This window comes from Macaca thibetana, chromosome 8 (genome assembly GCF_024542745.1).
Source record: "Macaca thibetana thibetana isolate TM-01 chromosome 8, ASM2454274v1, whole genome shotgun sequence".
Lineage (NCBI taxonomy): Eukaryota > Metazoa > Chordata > Mammalia > Primates > Cercopithecidae > Macaca > Macaca thibetana.
The window spans coordinates 8,651,062-8,666,830 of record NC_065585.1 but is presented as its reverse complement, the minus strand read 5'-3'; the positions used below and the strand labels follow the sequence as shown (position 1 = coordinate 8,666,830).

Below are 15,769 nucleotides of genomic sequence, written 5' to 3'. Positions count from 1 at the left end.
ATCTGCTATTCACCAGCCTTAAGAGCTCTGTTTGCCTCCTGCACGCACTCTCTAATTCATTTATGCATTCTCAAGGAGGGTTCCTATGTTTGGGAATTCATTTACAAATAAAATATGACCTCCTCTCTCAAATAGGTCACAATCCATTTGGAACAGGATACAATTTCCTCATCTGTAAAATGGGGAAAAATACTCTGCCAATCTTACAATGCTGTTGTGGGAGCTGAATTTACATATATGAAGGCATCTGTAGATTGCAAATTACTCAACTAGCAGGAAGCATTACTGCTGTGGCTGAAATTCTTGGGCCAAACATTGAGATCTGTGCATTTGTCATGGGAAAGGAAAACAACGTCTTTGCCAAAAGCCCAAAGGAGCTCAGAGCTTTCAAAACAAAAGAGGAGGAAGAGTCTGTCAATCAACCCTTTTCAGTATGGGAAGATGCCACACAGAATGCCAGCATTACATGGATTGGTAAACTCTGTGTGCTCTTTAATTACTTCAGTAATTAGTAGGCAAACTAACATTAGAAACTGTTCCCTTTTTCCTCCTTTTCATATTTTTCACTTTTCTTTCTTGCATTTTCAGTGCGCCCTGCTGTTTCCAGACACCCCAGCAGAGAACTATACTTTCACTCTATCTCAGGACCAGCACAGAGGGAGGAGGCTCTGCAGGCTGCGAGAAAGATAAGGTGAGTCAGAGACTGAAGAATAAGTCATAAAAGAAAAACATGTAAAGATACAGGGAAATCGATAAAATTAATATTATTATTATTATTTTTTTTTTGAGACGGAGTCTCACTCTGTTGCCCAGGCTGGAGTGCGGTGGCCGGATCTCAGCTCACTGCAAGCTCCGCCTCCCGGGTTTACGCCATTCTCCTGCCTCAGCCTCCCAAGTAGCGGGGACTACAGGCGCCGCCACCTCGCCCAGCTAGTTTTTTTGTATTTTTTAGTACAGACGGGGTTTCACCGTGTTAGCCAGGATGGTCTCGATCTCCTAACCTCGTGATCCGCCCGTCTTGGCCTCCCAAAGTGCTGGGATTACAGGCTTGAGCCACCGCGCCCAGCCAAATTAATATTATTTAAATATATATGACTCCTTTTTAGATACCATTTATTGAGAATTCACTCAATAGCACAACGCTGTAACAATGACTCCTATCTCAATTAATTTTCACAATATCCCTATGAGATAAACGTTGTTAAAACCTCTGGTTTTCTGGTGAGGAATCAAATAAGAGAAGTAATGTGCCTAACTTGTGTAATATTTGTAGTTAGAAAATAATGAAGAACCACTTTTAGAGAACCTAGTACCGTACATTACACCTTTTCTTAACTTCATCACACAACAACCAGAGAAGTTTGTTTTGTACTTGTCTTAAAGGAGGAAACCAATCTTAGAGGCACCTGTGTCTCTCATGGTCACTGCATATGTTGGTTTGCTCAGGCTGCATAACAAACGTCATAGACTAGGTGGCTTAAACAACATACATTTATTTCTACCAGTTGTTCTGGAGGCTGGGAAGTCTAAGATCCTGGTGCCAGCAAGGTAAATTTATTCTGAAATCTCTTTCCTTGGCTCATAGGTTGTCACCATCTTTCTGTATACTCAATGACTTTTTCTTTATGTAGAGTGGGGAGAGAGGAAGCAAGATCTCTGATGTTTCTTATAAGGGCAATAATCCCATTATAAGGACCACACCTTCATGATCTCATCTAATTCCAATCAGCTCCCAAAGGCCCTGTCTCCAAGTACCGTTTCAGTGGGGGTTAGGGCTTCAAAATATAAATGTTGGGGGAACATAAATATTCAGTCTATAATATTCTATCCCTAGCCTTCACAAAATTCATATGCTTGTCAGATTAAAAATATATTCAAAATACTATGAATGAAAAATACTTTTGACTTTAGAGCTGATAATTGAAATCAGCCAAGACTTTTATAGCTGTTGGTACACACCCCCACACACACACACACACAAACACACACACACAGAGAGATATAATAAGGAATTAGCTCATATGATTATGAAGTCTAAGATCTGTAGTCAACAAAGCTTGGAGATCCAGGAGAGCCAATGGTATACTTCCAGCCTGAGTCTGCTGGCCAGATAACTGGGAGAGCCAATGGTGTAAATTCTACTTCAAGTTCAAATCCAAAGGCTGAAGAAAACTCTTGTTGCAGCTTGAAGACCATCAGGCAGAGATTGAACTGTTTCTTACTTAGCCTTATAGTCCATTCAGATGTTCAGTAGATTATATGAGGCTCAGTCACACAGTAGAACATTCTGTTTTACTGAATCTGTTGATTGAAATGATAATTTCATCCAACAACATCTTCACAGACCAAACAGTAAATAATATTAAATAAATATCCAGTAATATCATGGCCCAGTCAAGTTGGCACATAAAATTAACCATCATACTACATTATTTACAGACACCTACATCTGTAAGGTCCTAAATGGCTCCTACCACACTTTTTATGAACCATAGCTATGTCATGGCAAGCATAAAACTAGAATATATCCTGGCAGATTCTACTGCTTGCTGCTGTCTCAGCCATTTCCTTCTGTGAATGGAAGTTTCATGTTGCTCAAGTCTGAATGGGAAGATGGGCCACTTATTGTGATTCAGTTCATCTCTCATAGGAACTTGACTGAGTGGTGTCTATTCTGGCCCATAGACTTTAAGAGGAATTGTACTGGAAGCCTATGCAAGATATTTCCCTTGCAGAGTAATAGGGAAGAGTGCCAAACAACAGCAGCAACACAAAGTACCTTTACACTTTATTCCTGCCTTGGGAATGTTAATTAAATTAGTAAAAACAGACTTTATTTATTTATTTTGTTTGCTTTGAGACACAGTTTCACTCTATCACCCAAGCTGGAGTGCATTGGCGTGCTTACAACTCACTGCAACTTCTGCCTCCCAGGCTCAGGCAATCCTCCCACCTCAGCCTCCAGAGTAGCTGGGACCACAAACATCCCCACACCCAGCTATTTTTTGTTTGTTTGTTTGTTTGTTTGTTTTGTGGAGACAGGCTTTCACCATGTTGCCCAGGCTGGTCTTGAACTCCTGAGCTCAAGGGATCTGCCCACCTCAGCCTCCCAGTGTGCTGAGACTACAGACGTGAGCCACCACACCCAGTCTCAGTTTTTATGTTTTTAGAAGACTTTTAGGTTCACAGTAAAATTCAGTGGAAAGTACAGAGAGATCTCTTATACCTCCTGCCCCCACAAACACACAGCCTCTCCCACTATCAAAATCTTTCACCAAAGTGTACATTTATTATCATTTATGAACATACATTGACACATTGTTATCACCCAAGTGCCACAGTTTACATTAGGATTCACTATTGGTGTTATACATTTTATAGGTTTGGACAAATGTATAATAGCATGTATCTGTTATTACACTATTATATAGAATAGTTCCATGGCCATAAGAGTCCTCGATGCTTCACTTGTTCATACCACCTTCTCTCCAAACAACTGGCAACCACTGATCCTTTTACTGTTCCCATAATTTGTCATTCCAAGAATGTCATGTATTTGAAATCATACAGTACATAGCTTTTTCATATTGGCTTCTGTCACTGAGTAATATGCACATAAGCTTCCCCATGTCTTTTCATGGCTTGATAGCTCATTTTCTTTTAGCAGTGAATAATATTTCATTATCTGGATGTACCACAGTTTATTTATCCATTCACCTACTGAAGGACATCTTTGTTGCTTTCAAAGTTTTGGCAATTTTGAATAAAGCTACTATAAATATCTGTCTGTATGTTTTTATGTGGACATAAGTTTTTAACTAATTTGGGTAAATACCAAGGAACATGATTGCTGGATTGTATGATAAGAGTATGTTTAGTTTTGTAAGAAATTGCTGCCAAACTCTCCTCCAAAGTGGTTGTACCATTTGGCATTCCTACCAGAAATAAATAAGAGTTTCTGTTGTTTCACGTTCTTGCCAGCATTTGCAGTTCTGTGCTTTTTTAATTTTAGGCATTCTAATAGGTGTGAAATGTCATCTCATTGTTGTTTATTGATCTAATCAAACATGAATGAACTACTTCCAGATTTTTCTTTACATAACTGAAGTTAAAATCTTTATTCCTACCATTGTAACTCTTGCTTCAGCTCCATATATATATACACATATTTATATATGGATATATCGTATATGTATATATATCATATATATGGATATATCATACATTCATATATATCATATATATGTATATAGGCAATATCATATACATTCATATATATCATATATATATGCATATAGGCAGCCAAATACATCCTAAATGACACATGGGTACTATGACACGTTAATGATAGTAATTCATTCTGTTCTACTAATCATCTTCAAATTTATGAGCTCTTCTCAACAATTTCTGATACAAATATATTAACACTATTGTAAGTCTCACCACCTTCATCAATATTTTACAGAGGATCAGTTTGAAGGTAATGTAACTTACAGGAATTTATATGATTTTAAATTTTATGATTGCAGAGGGGATCTTGGAATTCTCCTGTTCAAATATTCTCCACCTGTGTATTAGACCTTATGTCTTCTTTTTAAGATAGTAGTCTGTGATTACATGCATACCTGGAATATATCATCATTTTCTCAACCTCACAAGATGCTTCCTATTAGCCTAATAATATATGCTATTCACCTTAATTCACGTTCCCTTGAAAAAATAGAATCTGAAGTAAAGCAATTCTCTAATCTTTATTGGATTTTTTTTAGTTACAATTCCATGGAAAAGAGAAGGAGGTTAACAAAGGGAAGAAATGCAGAGAAAAATATGGAATCGAAATATGAGGAAGATATTAGCAAACTGGCTATATCTTTTATGACAAACTCAACTGATTTTATCTTTTCCAAGGACATCTTCAGAGGTGTGCTATGAAGTATGCAGTCTCTGCAAACGGTGAATGTTTCTATGCAATAGACCTAGACCACCCTGAGGGCTGATGTCATAATAAGGACTCAGATACTGTGTTTGCTGCTTGCAGATTGTGCATTGAGCAGTGACATCCACTAGGTCAGTCTTAGTGAGAAAAGCTATGTTAAGAGCTGCCATATAACCTCCATCCTGGCCATCACGGCCACTCTGTCTGTGTGTCAGTTGAACAAGACTTGAGTGGGAGAAAAGGGTGGCTGACTCATTGTGCTTCCTGCCCACCTCATTTTCCAGCCCCTCCGTAGTAGCAGAAGCTCTCAAGTGGTTATCAAATGTGACCCAAAATATCTGCAATCTAGGCTAACTCCCACTGGTGTATATAATCCCTCTTCTATTACCTCATTGTCTTCAAACTTCCAGTTTTGTTCTTGCAATAACCTAAATGATGACCAAGGCCACTTGCAACTTCCTAGGAATAAGTGTATATCTTGGCATCTGGCCATTACTCCTGTAATTAGTGAAGGATCCCACGTACTGCTCATAACTCTGCATATCTGGAGTGGCTCTCATCACTGCTGTCTTTGGGTACTGCTCCTGAGTGAGTTATAATGTGGCAGGAGCTCATTTTTAGCTAGTGCCAATATAGATTGCCAATCTATTTGTTAACCAGGTAAGCCTGAGTTCTTTTCTAATCTGTCAGCTGGTTGTATAGAAACCCCACAAAGACAGAGGTTTCGGTGGAGAGAGAAGCGTCTGTGGAACCAAGAGAGGAAATGTGAGATTCTGAGCCATTTGTTTGTGTGTTTAGTTGTACCATATGTTTGTCTCTGGCTCTATCCTCAAGGTATGTTGCCACTGTAAAATAATTGCTGTGCCGGCTCTGATTTATGACGTAGGAGATTGGACAATATTCAGTTCTAGGGCAGGTTCCAGTCAGATTGGAGCTACATTTTCCAAATTTCAGTCTGTGCTGATTCTTCTAAAAGGATGCTAGTTATTTCTAGGAGAAAGAATGGGCTTACCTCAGAAATCTGTGCAACTTTGTGTGACTTTCATGTCAGGACTTGCCAGAGATTCCTTGTGGAATGCTTATTCACTCTGAAGACTTCTAGCTTCACCAGTTCCTTGGTCAGTTTTCCCAAATGTTAGAAGAGTTAATATGTGATCATAAATGTGGAGCAGAACACATTGTTCTAGTGCTGGGCCCAAAATGCAACTGTCAAACCACTAAGTTACTTGGTAGAAGTATTACTAAATCTGATGTATGCTGCCTCCGCATAGAAAGATGACCACGAATAGCTGTGTCCTATTTTATTGTTAGAAGGTATGAGATATACCATGTTGCTCTTTATCTTAGGCTGTGCCAGCCAGCATGCCCCAGAAAAGTTCATTACCATGATAAGGTTCATAATCTTTGAGTGGCTTATCTTTCACCCTATGGTGCATGTGTGTCTTCCTGAAAAGGTCTAGGGTCTCTGACACTTTTTGATTAGTAGATTCAATTGGCCTATTGCCTTCAATATACCAGACCAGTTTTACATTCTGCATAAAGTCCCAGAGGACTGCATTATGATAGAGAACAAGAAATTTGACACGGTTCTGTGGCAAGACTGTTAAGGGGTACTGCTATCTTTGCCCTGAAAAAGCAAAGCATTTTTACTTTCTCAACCAATGGGGCTTGAGAGCATTAGCTGTATAGCAAGCATGAGAAGCAGTGTTGATCTATTACAAAGTGAAAGCACATTTAACCATGGAACTGCAATTAATGCTACTACTACTGGATTAATTTTTGAATATTCCATAAATACTTGTCAGGAACCATCTAGTTTTATTATTATTAATTATTATTTTCAGAGTCTAGATGAGGAAATTAAATGGGAAAATGACATCATTTATCTTTCCATTTTTTGAAGATGGTGCTAATCTTTTAAATTTCTCTTCCGATGTATTTTTGCTTCTGGTTTACTATATAGGGTGGGGGAGAGCTGTTTCAGGGACTACTTTATGTATCCTACTATAATGGTTCTTACACTGAAGATAAATAAATAAAAGATGATTCTGTCAGATGCTAAGTACATCTATCTCAATATGTATTTGCATACTACAGAAATTAAGTACAGTGAATGTGTACAGAATAATTTTACTCACTGTAAAACAGTTGGGTAATAACACTCCCCAAATAGTTCATCTGATAAGCAGTAAAGGTTTCATATTCTACCATAGTCAAAGTTCATCTCACAAATATTCTCTGAACTTCAGTGTTCTATCACCTTCAACCAAAGAAGCCAAATAAGTTTCTGCATATGTTGTGCTTTCTGTATCTGAAGTAACCATAGAATTGGAAATCTAAATGGAAACCTTAGGCAGCAAAACTACTTGAGATGTCCCTTGTGGCACAGCTGGGTGGTATCTGTGTAATGTTAATCTGTATGGCCACTGGGCAAAGCAAGCAGCCAAGGCCCCAGAGATAGGTAAGACTGAGGGTATCTGAGACAGGATATAAATGGTATCTGATAATGTTGTTCTTCTATTATAAGATAATTTTCCTCATCTTGTCATTACCTTTGGCCCTCAGTTTGTCTTTTGCCTACCCAGTTCACAGAAAAACATTTTCAAAACGTATGTAAAGGTGATCTGTTTTCTGCTCTTTTGCTACTATATCCTCTTAAATCTATATCATTCACTCTTCAGACCACTGCACTGAAACAACTAAATTACATTCCCCTTTCTAAATACAATGACTATTGTAAATTCTAATCTAAGTTGACTTACCAACATCATTCAACACAGCTGATTACCCTTTGCTTGTTAAAATTCTTTTATCACTTGACTTGTAAGACACCATATTCATCTACTTTTCAGTTTGGCATACTTGAAATTACTTTATTTCTTTCAATGGTTTATTTTGTTTACAGTGAATTATGAATTTTGGAGGGCCCCAAGGCATTATACGTTGAACATCTAGTCTTCTGTGAGTTTCATTTCTATGATGATTTCCCTGGTATCAAACTTAAGAAACTATATGTATATATGCTGATTATCTGAAATTTCTACTTCTGCCCTTGAATTGACCACAGAACTGCCAATATCTTCAAATCTTCACTTAACAGACACTTAAAACTCAATATGTACAAAACTAAATTCCAGATTCATTCTTTTCACATATAGTATTCACCAACTCAACAAATGCAATGCAGTCTTCCCATTTTCCCATGGTTTATTAGTCTGTTTTCATGATGCTGATAAAGACATACCAGAGACTGGGAAGAAAAAGAGGTTTAATTGGACTCCCAGTTCCACATGGCTGGGGAGGACTCAGAATCACAGCAGGAGGTGAAAGGCACTTCTTACATGGTGGCAGCAAGAGAAAATGAGGAAAAAGCAAAAGCAAAAAATCCCTGATAAGCCCATCAGATCTCATGAAACTTATTCACTATCATAAGAATAGCACTGGAAAGATCAGCCCCCATGATTCAATTACCTCCCACTGGGTCCTTCCCACAACACATGGGAATTCTGGGAGATACAATTCAAGTTGAGATTTGGGTGGGGACACAGCCAAACCATATCACATGGTCACTTAAATGATTACATCATTCAAATTGCCAATGTGTCTTCTTTTTCTTACAAACCCTACGCTTAATGCTTGTAACCATTTTTGCTCTTCACTATTGATTTCTAGTCAACTCTACTGCTATTATAATGTCATCATTGTATACCAAAAATGAAATTCCAAGTCTCCCACCCAATTGCATGAACCCCTCTTCTTGGCTAAGAACATTCATAAGTTAACCTGAAAAAGTAGTTTAGGCATGATGGGAAATGGGGGTCAGAAATACCTCATTACACTCTCTTCCCTTTGTAGTTCAGGCACAGTTGACTAGGATTTAACATTAAAAGAGAAACCTTAAGATTAACAAATTAGACTGTTTGTAGCAATAATATAACAACATGACAGGTAGTAGGCCCTAGAAGAAATAAAAATATTTTACCCCAAAATATATTTTTTGACATCTTTTGAAATAATCCTGCAAAGTTGGTTCTTGTGGAAAAAAATCTATGATCTCTGGAGAATCCCCTTTCCTTTATAGGTATTTTTAAATGATGCAGAAGATAATTAACTGAGTATGGCACTTTTTTTTTTTTTTTTTGAGATGGAGTCTTGCTCTGTTGCCCAGGCTGGAGTGCAGTGGCACAATCTCAGCTCACTGCAACCTCTGCCTCCCGGATTCAAGTAATTCTCCTGCCCCAGCCTCCTGAGTAGCTGAGACTACAGGCACATGCCACCATACCCAGTTAATTTTTGTATTTTTAGTAGACAGGGCTTCACCACGTTGGTCAGGCTGGTCTTGAACTCCTAACCTTGTGATCCACCCGATTCAGCCTCCCAAAGTGTTAGGATTACAGGCATGAGCCACCACACCCAGTCACTCGCAGGTTTTTAAGTCTGATAAAAAACGTTTATACTATATTACCTCTGAAGCCTGCTACCTGGATACTTCATCAGCATAATAAAAACCTTTTATCTCCGTAACCCCTTATCTTAACCCAGACACTCCCTTCTATTGATTCTAGGTCTTTAGTCATCTCTTTCAAGCAATTGACAATCAGATAAATCTTTGAATCCACCTATGACCTAGAAGCTCTCCACCCCCAGCCACTCCCGCCCCACTTTGAGTTGTCTTGCATTTCTGGACTGAACAAATGTACATGTATTCATTGATGTCTTAAGTCCTCCTAAAATGTATAAAACCAAGCTCTAGTTCAACCACTTTGAGTGCACATTCTCAGGGTCATCTGACACTTTGTCACAGGCGTGTCCTTAACCTTGGCAAAATAAACTCCTAACTTGATTGAGACCTGTCTCAGATACTTTTTGGTTTACACCATCACATCTCTTCTAAATTATTGTAATACTTCCTAACTGTTATCTATTTTTCTTATATTCCAGAATTTCCATGGTCTATTATTGACATAACATTCAAATAATTTTTTAAGTGGATTTTGTTGTTGTTGGAAACCTACCACTGCATCTCTTTTTGTGCAAAGCAAAAGCTCATTTTTTTAGAGGTCTCTAAAATGTCCTATATAATCTATCAGGCTTATTCATTATTTCTCTGGCCTCATTTTTTACTACTCCTCATTCTGAGCCACTAAGCCATTTTGTAATGTGTCAAGTAAATTAATACTGCCTCTAGGTAGCTATGTAGTTTTCTTCCTCATCCTCTCCACACTTTTGCTGAAATGCCATCTTCTCAATGAGATGAAGCTTGATCATCTCCAGTTGCAATCCTCCTTTTGTTGACACATGATATTATTTTTCTCCTGATTTATTTTTTCCCCCTGTTATTAAAACATTTTAAGATACTGTGATAATTCATTTTATGTGTCAACTTGACTGGGCTGAGGGACACTGAGGACTAAGCTCTTATTTTTTTTATCTTGCCCAAATTCCTATCTAAGAGGTCTGGGGAGTCATGCCTTACAAATCATAAATTCTCATCACATGGTTTTTATTCAACCCTGTATGTAGCATGTCTTACTTTTCAATCTGACTCTGGCATAACATTATGTGACAAAGAAGAAAGCCAAAATATTTTGGCCCAAAACATGTTTCATTGCTATGTTCTGAAATGGTCTTGCAAAGCTGTCCTTTATGGGGGGAAATATACCTCTGTAAAGAATCTCATATTAACATAGCTAGATCTTTTTCTTCCAGGTCCCCCCAATCCTGAAAATATTAAGAGTCTGGTGTCTTCTAAAGGTGTAAAAAGGAAACATTTTTCATCCATTGTCTCTACGGGCAGCCATATAAGACTTCAAAAGAACCCTGGTCTCCACAATCTTTTACCTTAACCTGAACATTTCCTTTCTATTGATCCCAAGACTTTAAACAAACACAGCTAATTGCCAATCAGAAAATGTTTACATTTACGTATTGCCTGGAAGTCCCTCACTTTGAGTGGTTCTGCCTTTCTGAAGTGAACCAATGTATTTCTTCAATGTATTTCATTGATGTCTCATGCCTCCCTAAAATGTATAAAACCAAGCTGCACCCTGATCACCTTGGGCACATGTTCTCAGGACTTCCTCAGGGCTCTGTCCAGGGCAATAGTCACTCATCTTTGGCTCAGAATAAATCTCTTAAAATATTTTACAGAGGTTGACTCTTTTTGTCAACAATAACCAAATAGCTGGCGCAACATGATTTCTGGATATGTCTATGGGGGCATTTCAAATGAGATTAGTATTTGAATCAGTAGACTGAATAAAGCTGATTCTCTCCAAAGTAAGTGGACATCATTCAATCCATTGAGGGCAAAGATAAGACAAAAACGTAGATAAAGGGCAAATTTGCTCTCTCTGCTTGAGACAGGGCATTCATTTTTTCCTACCCTCGGCCATCAATGCTCCTGGTTTTTCGGCCTTCAGACGCAGTTCTGTCCCTGTAGAGAACCGTAACTAGTACCTTAGGTGTGGCTGCTTTGTACTTAACAAATGTTTTTCTATATAAAAGTCACTTTACAAATGTTATTTTTCTGGCTATAGAATATTCTGTTGTGCACATGCATCATGGTATTCTTAGATATATCATTGTTTCCAGGGTCTCTCTATTATAAATAATATTATGATGAAGTTTTACATGTTTTTAGGTTTGTTGGAGTTTGGATTTACTACCAAGTCATATTTGGAGCATGCTGGTATCTTACAACTGAGTTTACTGAGTCAGAAAGTATAAGTGTTTTTAAAACCTTTTTGACGCCCTACATTAATTTTTGCAAAGCTATTGCATATAGGCAATATAGATACGATATTGTACACAACTTTTTCTTTCTCTAACTTTTAAAAATATACTTCTGGGAAACTGGGCAAATCTGAGGACCCTTTTCCTGAATCCCTTAACATGTTTAACTTTTGACAAATTTTTAAAACCTGGTTCTTGGGCCTTCAGACTCAGACTGAATTACAACACAGGCTTTTCTGGTTTTCCAGCTTGCAGATGACAGCTCATGAGGCTTCTTATGCTCCATAATTCTTCCAAGAAATCTCTCTTTGTCTCTCTCCATATATGTATGCCTGACTTCTTTTGGTGGTGGTTGTTTAGTCTTCTATCTTCTTGAATATTGAATAAGGATGTAGCAATACATATCTAAGTATCGTTTTTCTCATTTAATCATTTTTGTTTCAGTGATTCATTAATTGTGTATTTATAGAAACAATGAGGTCATATGTTAAATCGTAACCATGTGCCTTATAGTAGAATAGTGTTCCTCAAATATTTTGGTCCAAAATTTCTTTACTGAATACCCAAGACAGTTTATGATTATATAAGTTATATCAGTTGAAAATTAGCACATTAAAATTAAAATTAAGAAAAAATTAAATATTTAGTAGTTCCTTTTTTTTTTTTTTTTTGATGGAGTCTTGCTCTGCTGCCCAGACTGGAGTTCAGTGGCATGATCTCGGCTCACTGCAATCTCCACCTCCCAGGTTCACACCATTCTCCTGCCTCAGCCTCCCGAGTAGCTGAGACTACAGGCACCTGCCAACATGCCCTGCTAATTTTTTTGTATTTTTAGTAGAGACGGAGTTTCACCGTGTAAGCCAAGATGGCCTCGATCTCCTGACCTCGTGATCTGCCCGCCTCAGCCTCCCAAAGTGGTGGGATTACAGGCTTGAGTCACAGTAGTTCCTTTTTTAAAAAAAACACTATATTAATCATATTATAGTTTAACTTGAATTGCATATATTTGTTTATATTTTTCAAAATGTATTTTTCATGTTTGTATTTTTCAAAAACCAATGTATTTTGAGACAAAAATGGCATTACTTTACTTTTTTAAAAAAGACCGTAAGGCCTGGCGCAAAAGTAGACAGCTTGATTTTCATATCTGCTTCTGCATCAATCTGTTATGAGCTTTCTAAAAATTCAAGTATACAGGAAAAAATCTGTTCCTGCATGGAAAAGGCATAAGTAGTTGAGAAAGAAAGTGTACTTTAATAACCTTTTAAGATGATTGTGGGTTTTCTTCTCTGATAATAAACCAAATTGATAAGTGTTAAGTTTCTTATAGGTGAGTTTCAATATGGAATTTAAAATTCATATAAAATGTTCTTTACTGGGTTACGTAAATATCTATCGATCCATCTTACACTTTGAGTGGATCTTTTACCCATGCATGATTTTGTAACATCATGCACTAATTATTTAAAAATATTAGCTCACTGATTTATGCAGACTTTCCAACTGCTAGCCTATTTAATTATAAAACATACAAAATCCATTTGTTAATATCACCAGTATTTTAGTAAGAAAGTCTTTAACTTTTGAAAAACAGCCAATCTCACATCGGGAGATAACAACTTCTCCAAAATTCCAGTTTTCATTTGTAACCTCATATATTATCATTGACAATACGTGATGTCAAGTGTTTTATTTGGAGACAAATGCACTTAGTTTATTATTGAAAAAATACCTGCCATACACTTTTTTGAACATAGTTAGTTTGTCTCTCAGTCCTATATTTCAAGTAAAAATAGTATTTCATGAAAAAAGCAGCTCATCTGCTTACACCTCAAACAAGCACAAGTGTTTTGTTTTTGAGGCAAGTATTTTACTTAGGTATGCATCCCAAATGTTTTATATATCCTCCCATTTTGTCACATAAAATATTAAAAATATATGGATTCAACTCAAAATTTGACAAAAGTAGTACCTTTATTGCCTCATCAAAGGCATTTTAAAGTGAAACAGGCTTTTTGCCTTCAATGGTGTGACAATGAAGAGATAAATGTCTACTAGAATAGAAGATTCCATTGCCTTGATTTGTACTAAAATGCCAACAGTTTTCACTAATATTTCTTTTGTGTCATTAATGCAAGTGTCCACATATTGCAAAAAGGCAAGTAACAATTATGTATTATTATATAAATGGTGTAGACATTGAACATCCATCAGGGTCTTGGAGATTCCTGTGTTCACATGAATACTTAGAAAATTGCTGTATTAGAGTGGAATGATAATATTGCTTGCTCTGCCTCTTTTGATACTTGTAAACATTGCCCCATCTTTGTGTAAGCCATTATTCATTGGATAGTCTATTAAATGTAGCTAAACTTAATCACTAACTAATATAGAATTCAGTATCAGAAATAGAATGTTGTTGTACGAGAATCTGAAATGTGGCATCAGCTTAGTGGAGGGGGTTTAGCTGCCAGAACAGTCCGTCCACTGCCGTCTGAAAAGCCTGTGACTGCTGTTCCGCAATGACAAATGATTTTGTCTAACTATTGTTTCCTTTATCTCTAGACTCAGATTTTGCAATGGTCAAGGCTAGAGTCTTAGGCACAATTATAGGCTACCTTTAGAATGGTGATGTGTGCCACTTCCTTCTTGATACAGTCAGTAAAGTCTGACCAATAGAAAGGTAAATACCTTTTACCTTTCATATTCGACTTTTTCATGGTAAAAAGGGGAGCTATTAATAAATACGTGTGGACAAGGAGTATAAGTCAGGATTATATCAAGCAAATGGAATACACACATCATACAAGAAGAAATAAACTCAAATTATAATATGCCACTCTGCAGGACAATATAGGAAACATCACAATGCTAAGGAATTTGCTGTGTGCTTGTACCATATATTCTTAATTCATAGAGTGTTATTTGGAGCCTGTGTGGTTGAAAATCAAACAATTGTTTTTACATAGAAAATTTAAACAATCATAAGGGATCACTGCAAAACATTGATCAAACACAGTATAGTCAAGGTTAAAAATGTGTACGAAAATCTTTTTCAAACAAATCCAATATTCTTTTAATACTTCTTGCTAGATTTTCGGGTTAACTGCACTAAAGTAAGTTTGTTTTTCATTTGAGTTTATTTTTCCAAATGTTCTTATACCATAAAAGAAAAAAATATATATAAAGAAGGAATGAACCAAGCAGAAAGGCTCATGGCTAAGGAGCAAACATTATCATGTTTAAAATATATGTTGTGACATCGTTGACCATGATTATTTGCAGATAAAATTAACCACAGACAATCATATTGACCGTCTACTCAGATTCTGAGTAATCAATATTTCCAAATAAACGTTAAGCTCAGGTAAATCTAGCAGCAGCCTATTCTAAAGTGATCCTTCTCCAAAAAGTTATAGCTGGAAAAGAGTCTCGTGGGGTGCAGATTTGACAGAGAGGTTCACAAAACAACCAGAGATTCTGGAGTTTGTGTTTCACGCAGTAAATTTGACACAGGTTGTATTTGGGGTCTGAAAGGCTTCCATCATCTTTAATTTATCACTAAGTTATTTTTCTGTCAACATGAAACCAAAATCAACCTCCAGCTTATATGGACCCCTAGCTATGTTGACCCTCTGTAAAATTTGGCACTCATAATACCTGCTGTATCTTGATTTCTGTGGATTTATATGGTGAAAAGCCAGCATATACCAATATTTGGTACCAATATCTGGGGTGCCAGAGTTTCCCAAATAAGCAATTTATTGTTCCTTTGTGTTTTTAAAATCACCTAACCTGCCCTTCAAAATAACTCTTTTTATTAAAAACACCTTGTGATTTATAAGAGTACATCTTCCAAGTTTTGTGAAAACTCTGGCATAACCTTGGTAGCACCCCTAATTTAATGCTACATTGTTGAATAAATGAATTAACGTTTACATGCCCAGTGATCTGACTGTATTTAGGTTTGTTCTTCAAGTTTTAGCATTTTAGGATTTTCTTTTTTTTTTTTTTTTTTCTCTTTCCCTGTCGTTCCCCTTCTCTCTTCTTTTTCTTGTCTGTTTCCCTCCAATCCTTCTGCTACTTGTTCCCCTTCCC

At 36.9% G+C, this 15,769-nt stretch overlaps 1 long non-coding RNA gene across 1 annotated transcript in view; it reads left to right on the top strand.

Annotated features, from left to right (window-relative positions):
- The first annotated feature begins 5,566 nt into the window (after nucleotides 1–5,566).
- LOC126960606 (uncharacterized) overlaps nucleotides 5,567–15,769 on the top strand; it is a 33,343-nt gene continuing 23,140 nt past the window's right edge. Inside the window, exons 1-2 of the long non-coding RNA XR_007728077.1 lie at nucleotides 5,567–5,596; nucleotides 11,580–11,659. This is a non-coding gene — a long non-coding RNA (uncharacterized LOC126960606). The remainder of the gene's footprint in view (nucleotides 5,597–11,579; nucleotides 11,660–15,769) is intronic.